We start from the raw sequence: 22,542 nt of genomic DNA, 5'->3' as shown, positions 1-22,542 counted from the left end.
GACGAACGAATAGCCGGACGAGCTAATCACGGCACGCCACACACGACCCCCGGGAGCGAAAAGACCGAAACACCCTCGGCGGGGGCAGGATTCTACGTGCGGTGGCACGAGATCTTTCCCCCGCCGACGCGCACGACGGGGCGACCGGGCCGGGACCAAGCCGCGGTCGCCGACAACTGAGCCCCACCAGCGGACGGACCCACACGGCAGCGACTCTAGAACGGTTAGAACGCAATAAAAACGAGCGTGGGGAGGCGCCAGCAGTTTATTTTTTTCGATCCGAGTTCGATCCGACGGCGCAGGTTCCTCCACCTATCGATCCAACGGACGAAAACGCATCAAGGGAGAGATCCAACGGCTGAAAAGTTCAAATCGCTGAGAGAGCTCCGGCATCCATCCCTCTCATACTTCTGGATTGGTCTATGATAACTCATGTTTCTCACTTGAATTACTCTATCTTTTCAAACTTCAATTATGTTCGGTTGGTATGAGAGCTAGAGAATATCATGCTATTTGTAGGGGCTTCTAGTGGAGCCACCAGTTGGTTATTCAAGCATTCTAATGTTGTTTATTTAATGCATCTCTCGTTTATTGCTGTCTTTCAGATCATACTTTTACTTGCTACAGAATGTACAATTAGTTAGAGTTAGTGTCGAATATGTGTGTAAGACTACAATTGAATACAAATTAGGTGGAGGGTAAGATATTTGAATGAAATATGTGTAGTCTGAGCCTAATATATGATGCAGCGTAACCAAAATAGAATAGCTGAAGTTGATAGTCTAAACACAAGACAAAGGGGAATATCCTTACGCCCATAGCACTGATGGCCTCAATGGGGTTTTCCATAGATTGTATTTTGTCGATTTAGTACATGAACGGTAGTCGTAGCCTTGTCGGGGGATGTAGACGTTAATCGTTGAACCTCGTTAACAATCGTCTCTTGTTCTACTATCCACAATGATCTAACCGAGTAAATTCCACCATAAGTCTATGTCAAATAAACAGGGCAATGAATCGATATTCTTTGTGAATTTATTTGAACAGTAAATTGGTAAGTTTGGATTAAAAAGTGAAATCTAGGACCTCTCAGAAAAATGATGTTTTTGTTTGTTATGGGTGGTATGTTTGGATTTAAAAAGTGAAAAGTGAAAAGTTTGTCTTGTGTTTAGACTATCAACTATGGATGTGGTTAGTTTGGATTAGAAAAGTGAAAAGTTTGTCTTGTGTTGCCATAAATAGAATTATTTAACTATGGGTGGTAAGTTGATTAAAAAAGTGAAAAGTGAACACAACAATATTCCAGCTCCCGCACTTGTGCATTTGTTTCACCATTCCACTTATGGATCGATTGAGTGCAAATTGATGGAAACGTGTGTTCCTGGGCTGGTGTAGTTTTACTAATACCTTTGAGGTCAGAGATATATTCGTTGATCAATTAAAAAAGCAGTTCACACACCAGAACATATGATATGTCGCTTCTTGTGTTGGTTTTGTGACCAAGTCATCAGTTCTGTTTACGTTTCTCCTTGTGGTATTCATGGCAACTACAAGTAATGAGACTGATTGGAGAGGTTTTATATATCCAACGACCTCTTTGCCTCTTTCTTCTTGGGGAAGTCAGCGGGTAGGTCAGGTGGATTAGACGTACGCGTGTGGCCGCGTGGTCCGATGAATGGATCTGGTCGTCTGACGCGGGATAGCCAAAACTGATTTTGTATTAAACGAGACGTCTCCTGTCTATCTATTGTGCTAGCTCTTCATCGGGAATCAAAGAAAGGAGCAACATATCAGATTGATCGTAATGGATGCTTTTGGCGAACTAGAATGGTAGGCATGTATCACCAGTAGAAAACAGACGTCTGGCCCTTTAGTCCCGGTCTGGCTTTGGCCTGGGGCTAATGTGACCACTAGTCCCGGTTCCAACGGCTAGGAGCGGACGGGGGCACATGCATCATTAGTTCTGGTTCATTTTTTACCTATAGTCCCGGTTGGTGATACAAACCGGGACTATATGGGTGGTGGCAGACTAGCGTCAGGCTGGGACCCCACGAGCCCCTTTAGTCCCGGTTTATATAATCAACCGGGACTAAAGACGTCCCTATATAAACCCTTCATCCAGCCTGAACCCATTCTCTGTTTTCTCCTTTCTCTCCTCTGTTCTCTTCCCTTGCTCGAGCTCATCCTTCATTTTTGCCAAAGATTTGTCAAGATTTGAAGCACCCCATCTATCCAAGTGTTCACAAAGGTTAGTAAATTCGTCATTTCATCTCTCATTGCTAGATTAACTCGTGCAATGCTCTATAAGTATATATGTGGGTTTTAGTTTGGGAATAATTATGTGGGAGTTTATTTGATTTATATGCAATTTGAGCTTAAATTAACTTTTTAGTTTGCATATGTGTAGGTGTGGTTTACTTAGTGCCTTCCTGTCCCTGTCCTAACCACCATCGATCACCCGCACCGTCCCGTCGCCGGCCCCACCTTGGTGAGCCTCTTGTTCTTATCCTTGTTATAAAAAAAATCTTATTTGTATGATTTAGATAGTTACTTGTATAATTTTCTTACTTGTATGATTGTTTGTTATACATAGTGTCATGGTCTTCATATCCTTCCCCGTCGGCCCTCGTCCGGTTTATGATTTGGGATGTGGTATATTCTCTTTTATAACTATTTGTTGCATTTCGCGTTTATGACAATTATGCCCATCCAGTTGACATAGATATTTTTATCCAGAAGGTATGCGAATCAAAAATTGCAACCAGCCCTCTTGTCAAGAAGTTAAATTTAGTTGAAAGAGAAAACGAGTATTTGAAAGAAAAATTGAAAAGAATTCAAGAAGATAAGATGAAATTGGAGTTGTATGTTGCCGATGTCGTCGATGATCACAAGATCAAGATGGATGCAATGCGCTTGAGATTAGGAAGATTAGAAAATATGATGTTAATAAAGAGGATTGGTATCACTATGTCATTGGATCAATTGTTACCTGAGGTGCGATCTTAATCGCATTTATTGTTGCATTTAAATGCTTTAACTAGATAGTTTTTTGTTGTTTTATGAGAATAAGTGTGTATGAACTTTATGTATGAACTTGTATTAATTTGGTCTTTTCGGTGTTGTGTAATGAAGATGAGATGCAATGGATGTACTATGACAGACGCTCTCCTCAGTTCATTGATGGTGTGCATAGTTTTCTGCATGCGGCTGAGGCAAACAAACGGAATGTTTTTATGTGTTGTCCATGTGTTGTGCTTAAGAATAATAGCAATTACTCTAGCTTAAGAGTCATTCACATCCACCTGTTTACGTCCGATTTCATGTCCGGCTGTAATTGTTGGACCAAGCATGGAGAAAGAGTGGTTCTAACGGAAGAGAATGAAGAAGAAGAGGATGATGACAGCTATCTTGGGTTCCCTGAATACGATGGTACTACAATAAGGGAAGAAGCTGAAGAAGAGGCATCAAATAAGCCCGCTGATGATCTTGGTCGGGCCATTGCTGGTGCAAAGAGAAACAACGCAAGTGAAAAGGAGAAGTTGAAGTTGCAGCGCGTGTTAGAGGATCACAAGAAATTGTTGTACCCAAATTACGAAGATGACAAGAAAAAGCTGGGTACCACACTGGAATTTCTGCAATGGAAGGCAGAGAATGGTGTATCTGACAAGGGATTTGAAAAGTTGCTGAAAATGTTGAAGAAGATGCTTCCAAAGGACAACGAATTGTCCGATAGTACGTACGAAGCAAAAAAGGATTAGAGGTGCAGAAGATACAAGCATGCCCTAATGACTGCATCCTCTACCGCGGTGAGGAGTACGATAATTTGAATGCATACCCGATATGCGATGCATTGCAATATAAGTTTAGCCGCAATGACCCTAGTAATGTTGAGGGCGAGCTCCCCAGAAAGAGGATTACTGCCAAGGTGACACTAGTAGAAAACAGGGCATACGTTTGGGCCTGGTTAGCCCATTAGTCCTGGTTCGGTCACGAACCGGTACCCAGGGCCCATTGGTCCCGGTTCGTGAGGCCAGGAGCCTGCCGGGACTCGTGGGGGCATTGGTCCCGGTTCGTCTGTGACCTTTCGGCCCGGTTGGTGGCACGAACCGGGACTAATGGTCCTCGCTCCTGGCCCACCTCCAGTGGACCCGGTTCGTGGCATGAACCGGTACGAAAGGGTGACCTTTAGTCCCGGTTCATGCCACGAACCTGGACCATTGAGTTGCCTATATATACCCCTCGCCCGCGAGCAGAGCACTCCCAGTGCTCTGTTTTTCCTGGCCGGCGAGGGGGAGCTTTGTGGTGCTCTAGCTCATGATGTAGACCGAACCTCAATGGTGAGATCCGATCGGTTGTTGCGGCCCGATCTTGCACGACAGTCCACCACCAACAGTAGCAACCTCTCGCCCGCGCATGCGATGTACATAAAGTAGATGGTTTGAACCTTGCGGCCCAGCACGAGAAAACCAATCTCGACGAAGGTACTCACGCGCAAAACAATTTCCACGAAGAGAAATCGCAACACTGAGGTTTTATAAAGATCCCTCCAAAACTTGATACGGGTGTCTACCTTGAAAAACTATTTCATATAAAAATAACCTCCTGTTTACATGTGCGTACCTTAGATTTTATATCAGCCGAACTATCTAAACAACTTGATAAGCAAGGAAGAAAAATCTTATCTCTACTCTCACGGCTAAAATTTAAATAAAACAACTCCAAAGACTTGCCTAAAGATAACCCTAGAATTCGAAAGAATTTGCCGTTTACATCTCGGCTGTTTTTATTTCCTAAACAAAACGTGACATAATATATGTCCTCTAACTTGACATAATTATCTCCTGGTGGTTCCCATCCGCAGGCTCGCAAGGAGAGCACGTCACGTGGTGTACACCGCCTGGACTTGAAACAATCTGGTGGCCGATCTATACCAAAGTAGTAGTCCACCTGGTACCTTGATTTCTTTGTATGACACGCATCTAGGACTGGACCGTGGACATCGAACTCCCAATGTGCTAATCTCTTTGCAAGCCCATCAGAACTTCCAAAGAAATCACGTACACATATAGGATAGGGTGCATGCATGATCATATGCAGTTCTTTTTCTCTTTCTTTATCTTGATATTCGTCTTCCGGCTGAACAGAACATATCTCAGATTTTCTAGTTGCATTTTTATCCGTAGTCGCAGCAAAAGCCTCGACTTCTTTACTATCAATACCAAATTGAAGTATTTTTGGCACATACTTATTTTTTACATGTGGTGCATTATTAGCGACGATGTCTGAACAACAACACCACTAGCTGTAGTCATGGTCGTATCAGCTCACCTCCTATGCACACCAGGTGTTCGATGGAATGCCCGAGCCACACTACTTAAGCTTTCTCCTCTCCAAGCTCGACCTCCAAGCTCCATTTTCCTCAATATTTGTCTAGATTTAGCGGTCCGTCATGTCCCGTCCCCGTCTTCACCGCCGGCGATCGCCCGCGCCGATCTCGTCGCCGGCACCACCGTAGTGAGCCTCTTGTTCTTATCTTCTTTCTACAACAACAACAACAACAACAAAGCCTTTAGTCCCAAGCCAGTTGGGGTAGGCTAGAGGTGAAACCCATAAGATCTCGCAACCAACTCATGGCTCTGGCACATGGATAGCAAGCTTCCATGCACCCCTGTCCATAGCTAGCTCTTCGGTGATACCCCAATCCTTCAGGTCTCTCTTAACGGACTCCTCCCATGTCAAATTCGGTCTACCCCGCCCTCTCTTGACATTCTCCGCACGCTTTAGCCATCCGCTATGCACTGGAGCTTCTGGAGGCCTGCGCTGGATCTACCCAAACCATCTCAGACGATGTTGGACAAGCTTCTCTTCAATTGGTGCTATCCCAACTCTATCTCGTATATCATCATTCCGGACTCGATCCTTCCTCGTGTGGCCACACATCCATCTCAACATACGCATCTCCGCCACACCTAACTGTTGAACATGTCGCCTTTTAGTCGGCCAACACTCAGCGCCATACAACATTGCGGGTTGAACCGCCGTCCTGTAGAACTTGCCTTTTAGCTTTTGTGGCACTCTCTTGTCACAGAGAATGCCAGAAGCTTGGCGCCACTTCATCCATCCGGCTTTGATCCGATGGTTCACATCTTCATCAATACCCCCATCCTCCTGCAGCATTGTCCCCAAATACCGAAAGGTGTCCTTCCGAGGTACCACCTGACCATCAAGGCTAACCTCCTCCTCCTCACACCTAGTAGTACTGAAACCGCACATCATGTACTCGGTTTTAGTCCTACTAAGCCTAAACCCTTTCGATTCCAAGGTTTGTCTCCATAACTCTAACTTCCTATTTACCCCCGCTCGACTATCGTCAACTAGCACCACATCATCCGCAAAGAGCATACACCATGGGATATCTCCTTGTATATCCCTTGTGACCTCATCCATCACCAATGCAAAAAGATAAGGGCTCAAAGCTGACCCCTGATGCAGTCCTATCTTAATCGGGAAGTCATCAGTGTCGACATCACTTGTTCGAACACTTGTCACAACATTATCGTACATGTCCTTGATGAGGGTAATGTACTTTGCTGGGACTTTGTGTTTCTCCAAGGCCCACCACATGACATTCCGCGGTATCTTATCATAGGCCTTCTCCAAGTCAATGAACACCATATGCAAGTCCTTCTTTTGCTCCCTATATCTCTCCATAAGCTGTCGTACCAAGAAAATGGCTTCCATGGTCGACCTCCCAGGCATGAAACCAAACTGGTTTTTGGTCACGCTTGTCATTCTTCTTAAGCGGTGCTCAATGACTCTCTCCCATAGCTTCATTGTATGGCTCATCAGCTTAATTCCACGGTAATTAGTACAACTCTGAACATCCCCCTTGTTCTTGAAGATTGGTACTAATATACTCCGTCTCCATTCTTCTGGCATCTTGTTTGCCCGAAAAATGAGATTGAAAAGCCTGGTTAGCCATACTATCGCTATGCCCCCGAGACCTTTCCACACCTCAATGGGGATACAATCCGGGCCCATCGCCTTGCCTCCCTTCATCCTTTTTAAAGCCTCCTTGACCTCAGACTCCTGGATTCAACGCACAAAACGCATGCTAGTCTCATCAAAAGAGTCATCCAGTTCAATGGTAGAGCTTTCATTCTCCCCATTGAACAGCTTGTCGAAGTACTCCCGCCATCTATGCTTAATCTCCTCGTCCTTCACCAAGAGTTGGCCTGCTCCGTCCTTGATGCATTTGACTTGGCCAATATCCCTCGTCTTCCTCTCTCGGATCTTGTCCATCTTATAGATGTCCCTTTTGCCTTCCTTCGTGCCTAACCGTTGGTAGAGGTCCTCATACGCCCGACCCCTTGCTTCACCAACAGCTCGCTTTGCGGCCTTCTTCGCCATCTTGTACTTCTCTATGTTGTGTGCACTCCTATCCAGGTATAGGCGTCTAAAGCAATCTTTCTTCTCTTTAATCGCCTTCTGGACATCATCATTCCACCACCAGGTATCCTTATCTTCGCTTCTCCTTCCCCTGGACACTCCAAACTCCTTTGAGGCCACCTTACGAATGCAAGTCGCCATCTTCATCCACACATTGTCCGCATCCCCTCCTTCCTCCCAAGGGCCCTCCACACATTGTTCTTATCTTCTTTCTGAAAGGAAAAAATTCTTACCTGTATGTTTATATAGATACTTGTATAATTTTCTTACTTTTATTATTGCTTGTTATTATTTAGTGTGATGGTTTTGGTATCTGCCCCCATCGACCCTCGTCCTGTCTATGATTCATATGTGGTATATATTATATTTATAACTATTTGGTTCATTTATTGTTTATGACAATTATGCTGACCAACGTGACATAGATTTTATTTATCTAGGAGGTATGTGAACCGGAAATTCCAACCGACCCTATTGTCTAGAGGTTAAATTTAGTAGACGAAGAAAACAATTTCTTGAAGGAAAAACTAAAAAAATTGAGGAGGAGATGATGATATTGGAGTTGCATGTTGCGGATGTCATCGATGATCACAAGAACAAGATGGATGCAATGCGCTTGAAGATTAGAAAGATTAGAAAATATGCCATTCATACCAAGGCTTGTTATCATTATGCCGTTGGATCAGTTATTACCTTGGTTGCGATTATGATCGCATTTGTTTTGGCATTGAAATGTTTTACATAGTTTCAATGTATGGTTTAATTAATTAGATGCTCTGGAGAGCTATATGTTGTTAGATGAGAACTATGTATGTACTTTGGTTTTAATGTGAGATGGTGAACTTCTGTTAATTTGGTCACTTAATTATCTATTCATGATGTTCTGTAATGGTTTTTGACACACTTAATTATATATAATGCACGTAGATAAACTGGCAATGGATGTATGGTGGCAAACACACCTCCGAGTACATTAATGGCGTGCATGATTTTCTCAAAGTGGCTGAGGCAAACAAGCAGAGTGGTTTTATGTGTTGTCCATGCCCTGTATGTGGGAATATGAAGTCTTACTCTGACTCAAAAATCATTCACACCCACCTGCTTTATAAGGGTTTCATACCACACTATAATGTTTGGACCAAGCATGGGGTTATGATGGAAGACAGCGACGAAGAAGAGGACGATGAGAACTATGTGCCCCCCGAATACGGTGATGCTGCAACGGGGGAAGCTGTTGAAGATCAAGAGGAACCAGACGGTGTGCCCGATGATGATCTCCACCGGGTCATTGTTGATGCAAGGAGTCAGTGTGAAAGTCAAAAGGAGAAGGTGAAGTTCGATCGCATGCTAGAGGATCACAAAAAAGGTTTATACCCCATTCGCGAAGATGGCAACACAAAGCTCGGTACCGTACTGGAATTGCTCCAGTGGAAGGGAGAGAATGCTCTGCCTGACAAAGGATTTGAGAAGCTACTGAAAATATTGAAGAAGAATCTTCCAAAGGATAACGAATTGCCCGACAGTACGTATGCAGCAAAGAAGGTTGTTTTCCCTCTAGGATTGGAGGTGCAGAAGATACATGCATGCCCTAATGGCTGCATCATGTACCGTGGTGCATACGAGGATTTGAGCGCATGCCTGATATGCGGTGCATTGCGGTATAAGATCAGACGAGATGACCCTGGTGATGTTGACGGCGAGCGCCCCCGAAAGAGGGTTCCTGACAAGGTGATGTGGTATGCTCCTATCATACCATGATTGAAATGCCTGTTTAGAAACATGCCAAGTCGATGCGATGGCACAGAGATGACCATAAGAAAGACAGGAAGTTGAGAGCACCCACTGACGGGTCGCAGTGGAGAAAAATCGAGAAAAAATACTGGAAGGAGTTTGCAAGTGATGCAAGGAACGTATGGTTTGGTTTAAGCGCGGATGGCATTAATCCTTTCGGGGAGCAGAGCAGCAATCACATCACCTGGCCCGTGACTCTATGTATCTATAACCTTCCTCCTTGGCTGTGCATGAAGCGGAAGTTCATTATGATGCCAGTTCTCATCCAAGGCCCTAAGCAACCCGGCAACGACATTGATGTGTACCTAAGGCCATTAGTTGAAGAACTTTTACAGTTGTGGACTGGAAAAGGTGTACGTGTGTGGGATGAGCACAAACAGGAGGAATTTGACCTGCATGCGTTTCTGTTTGTCACCATCAATGATTGGCCTACTCTCAGTAACCTTTCAGGAAAGACAAACAAGGGATACCACGCATGCCCGCACTGTTTAGATGACACCCAAAGTAAATACCTGGATAAATGCAGGAAGAATGTTTACCTGGGGCATCATCGATTACTTCCGACCAACCATCAATGTTGAAAGAAAGGCAAGCACTTCAAAGGCGAGGCAGATCACCGGAAGAAGCCCGCCATGCGTACCGGTGATCACGTACTTGCTATGGTCAATGATTTAAAAGTAATCTTCGGAAAGGGTCCCGACGGACTATCTGTTCCGAGTGACGCTGCGGGACACGCACCCATGTGGAAGAAGAAGTCTATATTTTGGGACCTACCCTACTGGAAAGACCTAGAGGTCCGCTCTTCGATCGACGTGATGCACGTGATGAAGAACCTTTGTGTGAAGCTTCTAGGCTTCTTGGGCATGTATGGGAAGACAAAAGATACAACGGAGGCACGGGAGGACCTGCAACGTTTGCACGAAAAAGACGGCTTGCCTCCAAAGCAGTATGAAGGTCCTGCCAGCTACGCTCTTACCAAAGAAGAGAAGGAAATCTTCTTTGAATGCCTGCTCAGTATGAAGGTACCGCCTGGCTTCTCGTCGAATATAAAGGGAATAATAAATATGCCAGAGAAAAAGTTCCAAAACCTAAAGTCTCATGACTGCCACATGATTATGACGCAACTGCTTCCGGTTGTATTGAGGGGGCTTCTACCGAAAAATGTTCGATTAGCCATTGTGAAGCTATGTTCATTCCTCAATGCAATATCTCAGAAGGTGATCGATCCAGAAATCCTACCAAGGTTAAGGAGTGATGTGGCGCAATGTCTTGTCAGTTTCGAGCTGGTGTTCCCACCATCTTTCTTCAATATCATGACACACGTCCTAGTTCATCTAGTCGACGAGATTGTCATTCTGGGCCATGTATTTCTACGCAATATGTTCCCCTTTGAGAGGTTCATGGGAGTCCTAAAGAAATGTCACTGGGTTTTGTGTTGACTTCATTCCTAACCTTAAGAAGATAGGTCTCCCTCAATCGCGGTATGAGGGGAGACTGAGTGGAAAAGGCACGCTAGGAGGGGACTCAATAGTATGTAGGGACGGGCATTCTTGGTCTCAAGCACACTACACGGTTCTACAGAATTCTACCTTGGTGACTGATACGTCCATTTTGCATCATGCTTTTATATCAATATTTATTGCATTATGGGATGTTATTACACATTATATATCAATACTTATGGCTATTCTCTTTTATTTTACAAGGTTTACCATGAAGAGGGGGAATGCCGGCAGCTGGAATTCTAGCTGGAAAAGGAGCAAACATTGGAAACCTATTTTGCACAGCTCCAAAAGTCCTGAAACTCCACAAAATATCTTTTTGGAATTAATAAGAATTTTTGGGCAAAAGAAATACACCAGGGGGCCAACACCCTGTCCAGGAGACAAGAGGGCCCCCCCTACAAGGCGCGCCCCCTATCTCTTGGGCCCCCTGGTGGGCCTCCGGTGTCCATCTTCTGCTATATCATCGCTTTCACCCTAGAAAAAATCGTGGGCAAGCTTACGGGACGAAACTCCGCCGCCACGAGGCGGAACCTTGGCGGAATCAATCTAGGGCTCCAGCGGAGCTATTCTGCCGGGGACACTTCCCTTCGAGAGGGGGAAATCGTCACCAACGTCATCACCAACGATCCACTCATCGGGAGGGGGTCAATCTCCATCAACATCTTCACCACCACCATCTCCTCTCAAAACCGTAGTTCATCTCTTGTATCCAATCTTGTATCAAAGCCACAAATTGGTACCTGTGGGTTGCTAGTAGTGTTGATTACTCCTTGTAGTTGATGCTAATTGGTTTACTTGGTGGAAGATCATATGTTCAGATCCTTTATGCTTATTATTACTCCTCTGATTATGAACATGAATATGCTTTGTGAGTAGTTATGTTTGTTCCTAAGGACATGGGTGAAGTCTTGCTATTAGTAGTCATGTGAATTTGGTATTCGTTCGATATTTTGATGAGATGTATGTTGTCTTTTCCTCTAGCGGTATTATGTGAACGTCGACTACATGACACTTCACCATTATTTGGGCCTAGAGGACGGCATAGGGAAGTAATAAGTAGATGATGGGTTGCTAGAGTGACTGAAGCTTAAACCCTAGTTTATGCGTTGCTTCGTTAGGGGCTGATTTGGATCCATATGTTTAATGCTGTGGTTAGGTTTTCCTCAATACTTCTTTTGTAGTTGCAGATGCTTGCAATAGGGGTTAATCATAAGTGGGATGCTTGTCCAAGTTAGGGCAGTACCCAAGCACCGGTCCACCCACATATCAAATTATCAAAGTACCGACCGCGAATCATATGAGCGTGATGAAAGCTAGCTTGACGATAATTCCCATGTATCCTCCAGAGCTTCTTTCTCATTATTAGAAATTGTCTAGGCTTATCCTTTGCTACATAAAGGATTGGGCGACCTTGCTGCACGTTCCTTACTTTATTTATTTGTTACTCCTTGCTATTTATATTATCACAAAACTATCTATCACCTACAATTTCAGTGCTTGCAGAGAAAACCTTACCGAAAACCGCTTATCATTTCCTTCTGCTCCTCATTGGGTTCGACACTCTTACTTATCGAAAGGACTACGATTGATCCCTTACACTTGTGGGTCATCAAGACTCTTTTCTGGCGCCGTTGCCGGGAAGTGTAGCGCTTTTGGTGAGTGGAACTTGGTAAGGAAACATTTATATAGTGTGCTGAAATTTTCTGTTACTTGTCACTATGGAAACTAATCCTTTGAGGGGCTCGTTTGGGGTATCTTCACCCCAACCAGAAGAGCAACGAGTTGCTCCTCAACCTACTGAACTTTATGAAAATATTTACTTTGAGATTCCTTCGGGTATGATAGAGAAACTGCTAGCTAATCCATTTGCAGGAGATGGAACATTGCATCCCGATTTAGACCTTATCTTTGTGGATGAAGTTTGTGGATTATTTAAGCTTGTAGGTATTCCCGATGATGTTGTCAAAAGGAAGGTCTTCCCTTTATCTTTGAAGGGAGATGCATTGACATGGTATAGGCTATGTGATGATACGAGATCTTGGAATTATAAGCGATTGAAGTTGGAATTTCACCAGAAGTTCTATCATATGCATCTTGTTCATCGTGATCGTAATTACATATATAATTTCTGGCCTCGCGAAGGATAAAGCATCGCTCAAGCTTGGGGGAGGCTTAAGTCAATGTTATATTCATGCCCCAATCATGAGTTATCCCGGGAAATGATTATTCAGAACTTTTATGCTCGGCTTTCTCTTGATAATCGCAACCTGCTCGATACTTTCTGTGCTGGTTCTGATATGCTGAAGACTATTGATTTCAAATGGGACTTATTGGAAAGAATTAAACGCAACTCTGAAGATTGGGGTTCCGACGATGGTAAGGAGTCAGGTATGACACTTAAGTTAGATTGTGTTAAATCTTTTATGGATACCGATGCTATTCGTGGATTTAGAGCTAAGTATGGACTTGACTCTGAGATAGTAGCTTCTTTCTGTGAATCTTTTGATACTCACGTTGATCTCCCTAAAGAGAAGTGGTTTAAATATAATCCTCCTGTTGAAGTGAAAGTAGTTGCACCTATTACAGTCGAAGAAAAGACTATTACCTATAGTGATCCTATAGTTCCTACTACTTATGTTGAAAACCCTCCTTTTCCTGTTAGGATAAAGGATCATGCTAAAGCTTCGATTGTTGTTCGTCAGAGTAATACTAGGACTTATACACCTCCTGAGCAAATTAATGTTGAACCTAATATTGCTATGGTTAAAGATCTCTTGGATGATGATTTAGATGGGCATGTTATTTATTTCTATGGTGAGACTGCTAATATTGCTAGGCCAGATACTAAGACACGTAGACCTGTCGTAGGCATGCCTGTTATTTCTGTTAAAATAGGAGATCATTGTTATCATGGCTTATGTGATATGGGTGCTAGTGCTAGTGCAATACCTTATACCTTATATCAAGAAATTATGCATGACATTGCACCCATTGAATTAGAAGACATTGATGTTACTATTAAGCTTGCTAATAGGGATACCATTAAACCCTTTGGGATTGTTAGAGATGTTGAAGTTTTGTGTGGGAAGGTTAAATACCCTGCTGATTTTCTTGTTCTTGGTTCCCCACAAGATGATTTTTGTCCCATTATTTTTGTTAGACCCTTCTTGAATACGGCTAGTGCTAAGATTAATTGTGAGAAGAATATTGTCACTGTTGGCATAGATGGTATGTCTCATGAGTTTAATTTCGCTAAGTTTAGTAGACAACCTCATGATAGGGAACCACCTAGTAAGGATGAGATTATTGGTCTTGCTTCCATTGTTGTTCCTCCAACTGATCCGTTAGAATAATATTTGCTAGACCCTGAAAACAATATGTTTATGAAGGAAAGAGAGGAAATAGATGAAGTGTTCCTTAAACAGGAACCTATGCTAAAACATAACCTTCCCGTTGAAATTCTTGGGGATCCCCCTCCACCCAAGGGTGATCCCATGTTTGAACTCAAACCATTACCTGATAATCTTAAGTATGCTTATCTTGATGAAAAGGAAATATATCTTGTTATTATTAGTGATAACCTTTCAGAGAAAGAAGAAGAAAGATTATTGAAAACTCTGAAGAAGCACCGAGCTGCTATTGGATATACTCTGGATGATCTTAAGGGTGTTAGTCCCACGTTATGCCAACACAAAATTACATTGGAGGACGATGCCAAACCAGTTAGAGATCCTCAGAGACGATTAAATCCCAAGATGAAGGAAGTGGTAAGAAAGGAGATACTAAAGCTCCTTGAGGCAGGTATTATTTATCCCGTTGCTGATAGTGAATTGGTAAGCCATGTCCATTGTGTTCCTAAAAAGGGAGGTATTACTGTTGTTCCCAATGATAAAGATGAATTGATCCCGCAAAGAATTATTACAAGTTATAGGATGGTAATTGATTTCCGTAAGTTAAATAAAGCTACTAAGAAAGATCATTACCCTTTACCTTTTATTGATAAAATGCTAGAAAGACTATCCAAACACACACATTTCTGCTTTCTAGATGGTTATTCTGGCTTCTCTCAAATACCTGTGTCAGCGAAGGATCAATTTAAAACTACTTTTACTTGCCCTTTTGGTACTTTTGCTTATAGACGTATGCTTTTGGTTTATGTAATGCACCTGCTACCTTTCAAAGATGCATGATGGCTATATTCTCTGATTTTTGTGAAAAGATTTGTGAGGTATTCATGGATGATTTCTCAGTTTATGGATCCTCTTTTGATGATTGTTTGAGCAACCTTGATCGAGTTTTGCAGAGATGCGAAGACACAAGTCTCGTCCTGAATTGGGAAAAGTGTCACTTTATGGTTAATGAAGGCATTGTCTTGGGGCATAAGATCTCCGAAAGAGGTATTGAAGTTGATAAAGCCATAGTTGATGCTATTGAAAAGATGCCATGTCCCAAGGACATAAAAGGTATAAGAAGTTTCCTTGGTCACGCCAGTTTTTATAGGAGGTTCATTAAGGACTTTTCTAAAATCTCTAGGCCTCTGACTAATTTATTGCAAAAAGATATTCCTTTTGTCTTTGATGATGATTGTGTAGAAGCATTTGAAATACTTAAGAAAGCTTTGATCACTTCACCTATTGTTCAGCCACCTGATTGGAATTTACCTTTTGAAATTATGTGCGATGCTAGTGATTATGCTATAGGTGCTATTCTAGGGCAAAGAGTCGATAAGAAATTGAATGTTATCTGGTATGCTAGTAAGACTCTTGATACTGCCCAGAGAAATTATGCTACTACTGAAAAAGAATTCTTAGCAGTTGTGTTTGCATGTGATAAGTTTAGACCTTATATCGTTGATTCTAAAGTTACTATTCGCACTGATCATGCTGCTATTAAATATCTCATGGAAAAGAAAGATGCTAAGCCTAGACTCATTAGATGGGTTCTCTTGCTCCAAGAATTTGACTTGCATATTATTGATAGAAAAGGAGCTGAGAACCCCGTTGCAGATAACTTGTCTAGGTTAGAGAATGCTCTTGATGACCCACTGCCTATTAATGATAGCTTTCCTGATGAACAATTAGCGGTCGTTAATGCTTCTCGTACTGCTCCTTGGTATGCTGATTATGCTAATTACATTGTTGCTAAATTTATACCGCCTAGTTTCACATATGAGCAAAAGAAAAAGTTCTTTTATAATTTAAGACATTACTTCTAGGATGATCCACACCTTTATAAAGAAGGAGTAGATGGTGTTATTAGACGTTGTGTGCCTGAGCATGAACAGGAACAGATCCTATGCAAGTGTCACTCTGAATCCTATGGAGGACACCACGCTGGAGATAGAACTGCAAAAAAGGTACTACAATCTGGTTTTTATTGGCCTACTCTCTTCATAGATGCTCGTATGTTTGTCTAATCTTGCGATGAATGTCAAAGAATAGGTAACATTAGTAGACGTCAAGAAATGCCTATGAATTATTCTCTTGTTATTGAACCGTTTGATGTTTGGGGCTTTGATTATATGGGACTTTTTCCTGCCTCTAATGATTATACACATATTTTAGTTGTTGTTGATTACGTTACTAAGTGGGTAGAAGCTATTCCAACTAGTAGTGTTGATCATAACACTTCTATTAAAATGCTTAAAGAAGTTATTTTTCCAAGGTTTGGAGTCCCTAGATATCTTATGATTGATGGTGGTTCACATTTTATTCATGGTGCTTTCCGTAAGATGCTTGCTAAATATGATCTCAATCATAGAATCGCATCTCCTTATCATCCGCAGTCTAGTGGTCAAGTAGGGTTGAGCAATAGAGAGCTCAAATTAATTTTGCAAAAGACTGTGAATAGATCTAGAAAGAATTGGTCCAACAAACTTGATGATGCATTATGGGCCTATAGAACTGCATACAAAAATCCTATGGGTATGTCTCCATATAAGTTGGTTTATGGAAAAGCTTGTCATTTACCTCTTTAACTTGAACATAAGGCATATTGGTCTATCAAAGAGCTCAATTATGACTTCAAACTTGCCGGTGAGAAGAGGTTGTTTGATATTAGCTCCCTTGATGAATGGAGACCCCAAGCATATGAGAATGCCAAGCTATTCAAAGAAAAAGTCAAACGTTGGCATGATAAAAGGATACAAAAGCATGAGTTTAACGTAGGAGATTATGTATTATTATTCAACTCTTGTTTAAGATTTTTTGTAGGAAAACTTCTCTCAAAATGGGAAGGTCCTTACATTATCGAGGAGGTCTATCATTCTGGTGCTATAAAAATCAACAACTTTGAAGGCACAAGTCCAAGGGTGGTAAACGGTCAAAGAATTAAATATTATATTTTAGGTAATCCTATCAATGTTGAAACTAATATTATTGAAACCGTAACCCCTGAGGAATACATAAGGGACACTTTCCAGAATGTTCCAGACTCCGAAAAGGTATAGGTATGTGGTACGGTAAGTAAACCGACTCCAAAACAACTCCAATGGCAATTTTTATCTTTTGGAATATTTAAGAATTTTAGGAAGAAAGAAGTAGTCCAAAAGGGACACGAGGCCCCCACGAGAGTGGAGGGCGCCCCCCTACTGGGCGTGCCCCCCTGTCTCGTGGGCACCTCGTGTGCCTCCCGGACTCCGTTTTCTTGCATATTATGTATTTTGGTCAGTAAAAAATCATTATATATACTCCCGAAGGTTTGACCACCGTATCACGCAAATATCTTCTGTTTTCGTTTCGAGCTGTTCTTGTTGCAGAATAAAGCAAGATGTCTTCTCAGGAGTCAGTCGGGGAGAGTCGAGTGTCTCACCCAACACCAGGTCTAGGAGCAAATAGCGATGCATATCACTTTCGACCATCAACGGAGGATGAGATGGAGGCAGATTTGAAAAGGCTAGATGCCATGGAGGAGGATCAAGAAGTTACCTCTCGTCTTCAAGCAGAATTCACTATGGGGGAACTACCTAGCCTGGCTATCCCTAATTCGGTCACCCCTTCCAACTTTAGATTCATTTCTTATGAAAATATGAAAAAGAGTTTCACTTGTTCTCTAGAAGCTATGCAACATCCTTGGGTAAAAGGAGCTTTGGCCGTTATGGGCAAGCTCCGTAAAGAAATTATGGATCTCAAACAACAAGTCAACAATCTCGAGGAGGAGAACCATATCCTGAAGGGCATCATCGCCAAGAAGATCATAACACCAACCGTGAAGAAGGAAAAATAATCACATGGGTATGGGCACTCCCCTTGGCAACTGCCAAGCTTGGGGGAGGTGCCCCGGTATCGTATCACCATCACACTCCTATCTTTACCACTTTATTTAGTTTGATCTCTTTTAGTAGTATCTTGATCTAGTAGATTAAAGTTTTGATATCAAGTAGTTTGAGTTTTTCTTTGTGATCTCTTTTTGTAATCGAGTCCGTGAGCTATCTATAATAAAGATTAGTGTTGAGTCAAGGGCTTTGCTATGTTGCTATGATCTTGAGAAAGTAGAAAGAATAAAAGAGTTCATATTGATCTTATGGATAGTGATAACTTCACACATAGAAAGTATGAGGCATTAAAATTGTTGAGAGTTGATGAACGTAGTTTTGGTCATCATTGCAATTAATAGGAAGTGATAAGGAAAGAGGGGTTCACATACAAATATATTATCTTCGACACCTTTTTATAATTGGGAGTACTCATTAGGTATGACATGCTAAAAGAGTTGACGTTGGACAAGGAAGAGAACATAATGGTTTATGTTTTCGCGCATCTCAGTTAAAGTATATTTTCATTGACCTTCCAAACATGTTGAGCTTGCCTTTCCCCCTCATGCTAGCCAAATTCCTTGCACCAAGTAGAGATACTACTTGTGCTTCCAAATATCCTTAAACCCAGTTTTGCCATGAGAGTCCACCATATCTACCTATGGATTGAGTAAGTTGTCATATTGCAAGCAATAAAAATTGGATGTTAGTTATATATATCCAATTGGATGTTAGTTAGCATGGGATATTATTGTTGACATCACCTAAACGTGAATACGTTGGGAGGCAACACAATAAGCCCTATCTTTCTCAGTGTCCGGCTGAAACTCCATAAGCACAAGTATTGCGTGAGTGTTAGCAATTATAGAATACTACAAGATAGTTGAGTATGTGAGCTTGCTGAAAAGCTCTATTGTTGACTCTTTCTGATGTTACGACAAATTGCAATTGCTTCAATGACTGAGATTATAGTTTGTTAGTTCCCCATGAAGTTTTTGAACCATACTTGACATTGTGAATTGATTGTTACTTAAGCATAAGATATAATATGATAAGATCTATTTATGTTGCTGTTACAAGAATAATCATGATGCCCTCATGTCTGTATTTTTTTTAGCGACACCTCTATCTCTAAACATGTGGACATATTTTTCAATTTCGGCTTCCGCTTGAGGACAAGCGAGGTCTAAGCTTGGGGTAGTTGATACGTCCATTTTGCATCATGCTTTTATATCAATATTTATTGAATTATGGGCTGTTATTACACATTATATCTCAATACTTATGGCTATTCTCTCTTATTTTACAAGGTTTACCATGAAGAGGGGGAATGCCGGCAGCTGGAATTCTGGCTGGAAAAGGAGCAAACATTGAAAACCTATTCTGCAGAGCTCCAAAAGTCCTGAAACTCCACGAAACATCTTTTTGGAATTAATAAGCATTTTTGGGTGAAAGAAATACACCAGGGGGCCCACGGCCTGTCCAGGAGACAGGAGGGCGCGCCCCCTATCTCCTGGGCCCCCTGGTGGGCCTCCGGTGTCCATCTTCTGCTATATCATCGCTTTCACCTTGGAAAAAATCGTGGGCAAGCTTACGGGACAAAACTCCGCCGCCACGAGGCGGAACCTTGGCGGAATCAATCTAGGGCTCCGGCGGAGCTGTTCTGCCGGGGACACTTCCCTCCGAGAGGGGGAAATCATCACCAACGTCATCACCACCGATCCTCTCATCGCGAGGGGGTCAATCTCCATCAACATCTTCACCACCACCATCTCCTCTCAAAACCACAAATTGGTACCTGTGGGTTGCTAGTAGTGTTGATTACTCCTTGTAGTTGATGCTAATTGGTTTACTTGGTGGAAGATCATATGTTCAGATCCTTTATGCATATTATTACTCATCTGATTATGAACATGAATATGCTTTGTGAGTAGTTATGTTTGTTCCTGAGGACATGGGTGAAGTCTTGCTATTAGTAGTCATGTGAATTTGGTATTTGTTCGATATTTTGATGAGATGTATGTTGTCTTTTCCTCTAGTGGTGTTATGTGAACGTCGACTACATGACACTTCAGCATTATTTGGGCCTAGAGGAAGGCATAGGGAAGTAATAAGTAGATGATGGGTTGCTAGAGTGACAGAAGCTTAAACCCTAGTTTATGCGTTGCTTCGTTAGGGGCTGATTTGGATCCATATGTTTAATGTTGTGGTTAGGTTTACCTTAATACTTCTTTTGTAGTTGTGGATGCTTGCAATAGGGGTTAATCATAAGTGGGATGTTTTTCCAAGTTAGGGCAGTACCCAAGCACCGGTCCACCCACATATCAAATTATCAAAGTACCGAACGCGAATCATATGAGTGTGACGAAAACTAGCTTGACGATAATTCCCATGTGTCCTCGGGAGCTTCTTTCTCATTATTAGAAATTGTCTAGGATTATCCTTTGCTACATAAAGTATTGGGCCACCTTGCTACACTTTACTTACTTTATTTATTTGTTACTCGTTACTATTTATCTTATCACAAAACTATCTATCACCTACAATTTCAGTGCTTGCAGAGAAGACCTTACCGAAAACCGCTTATCATTTCCTTCTGCTCCTCGTTGGGTTCGACACTCTTACTTATTGAAAGGACTACAATTGATCCCTTACACTTGTGGATCATTAGTGACCTATGTTAATGAACACAAGAACATTCTGCACTCCAAACACCCGGACCAGTGAGGACTGGATTACATGTGAACACATCAGGAGTTTTGGCAGTTGGTTCCAAACACGTCTCAGGTGTGACAACACTGTTTCTGATGACCTGTACTCGTTGGCGAGGGAACCATCTTCGACTGTAATGACCTACAAAGGGTACGAGATAAATGGGAATACATTTTACACAATCGCCCAAGATCAAAAGAGCACCAACCAAAACAATGGTGTCCGCTTTGATGCAGCAACCAATAGGGGAAAGGACACATATTATGGTTACATAGTGGACATATGGGAACTTGACTATGGAAATGATATTAAGGTCCCTTTGTTTAAGTAGAAATGGGTCAATCTGTCAGGAGGCGGGGTACAGGTAGACCCACAGTACGGAATGACATCAGTGGATCTGAACAATCTGGGGTACACAGAAGAGCCATTCGTCCTAGCCAATGATGTGGCGCAGGTTTTCTATGTGAAGGACATGTCTACCAAATCGAGAAAAAGAAAATATAAGGAAGCGGATACATCATATGATAAGCCAAAGCGCCACATAGTTCTTTCAGGAAAAAGAGACATCTTGGGATTGGAGGGCAAGACAGACGTGTCTGAATATTATGAAAAGTTCGATGAAATTCCTCCCTTCAAAATCAAGGCTGACCCAAGCATCCTGTTAAACGATGAAGATTATCCATGGTTACGGCGCAATAAGCAAAGAACACAAGCGAAGAAAAAGTGAAGACTTTCTATCAACAACTATTATGATGATGCCTTTGATGTAGAATATCACTGCAGTTACATTTGAACAAATGAAATCCCTTTGTAACAGATGAATTTTCGTCCGAAACCCGGATACTTACAAAGAGATTGTCTGTTTTGTATCCAGTTTTTTTCGTAACCCTCTCAACCTTTTCAGAGTTCATTTGTACTGCTTTTCAATTTAAGGGCCATTTAGCTCAAATAATGAACTAATAGCAAAAAGAATGAACTAAAAGCAAAAAAGAATGAACTAATAGCAAAAAGAATGAACTAAAAATAATCAAATAAAAGATTCTGTTATGATCAACTAAAACAAAACTATAATATCCTTCAATAGCAAAAAGAATCAACTAGAAAGCTTTTATAAAAGTCCAATAGCAAAAGGAATCAACTCAAAAAGAATCAACTAAAAAGCTATTTTGTTAGAAACTTTAATAGCAAAAAGAATTATCATAAAGAATTTTTGTGTTAGAAACTAAAATAACAAAATCTATTTTTGAATATAATGATAAAACACAGTAATATTAAATAGCGGGAAAAAGAATCACTCAAAAATCTATGTTTATATAAAGTTATTCAAAAACTAGTGATTCACAGAAACTTCAAAAAAAAAATTAAACTATTCAAATTGGAAAAGAAATGGCACTAACATAAAATTTATATTTTTTATTACCTAAAAGCAAAAGGAACTAAAAAATAAAGCAAAAAACGAAAGAAAACAAATAATGCAAAAAATAGAAGAAAAAAAACTGGGAAAAAAATGCCACCTACTGGGCCACTACGGCCTGAATACGACTAGAAACCCTACCATGGGCCAGGATTAAGGCCCGTAGAAGGCCCAGTAGGCCCATCAGGCATAGCAGTGACAATTAGGCCCGTAAGCCTGCAATAGAGAGGAGCTTGAGAGGGGTGCAGCAGTGGGGCTTATAAACCACTGCCCGCCCCTCTAACCTAGCGAGGTGGGACTCAAGTTTTGGCCACGGGCAGCACGAGGCCTTTGGTCCCGGTTGGTGGCACCAACCGGTACCAAAGGGGGGCATTGGCCCCGGTTCATTGAACCAACCGGTACCAATGCACCCCTTTGGT

This window comes from Triticum dicoccoides, chromosome 2B (genome assembly GCF_002162155.2).
Source record: "Triticum dicoccoides isolate Atlit2015 ecotype Zavitan chromosome 2B, WEW_v2.0, whole genome shotgun sequence".
In the NCBI taxonomy this organism is placed as follows: domain Eukaryota; kingdom Viridiplantae; phylum Streptophyta; class Magnoliopsida; order Poales; family Poaceae; genus Triticum; species Triticum dicoccoides.
The sequence above is the reverse complement of the archived record's forward strand: the minus strand, read 5'-3'. Positions refer to the sequence as shown.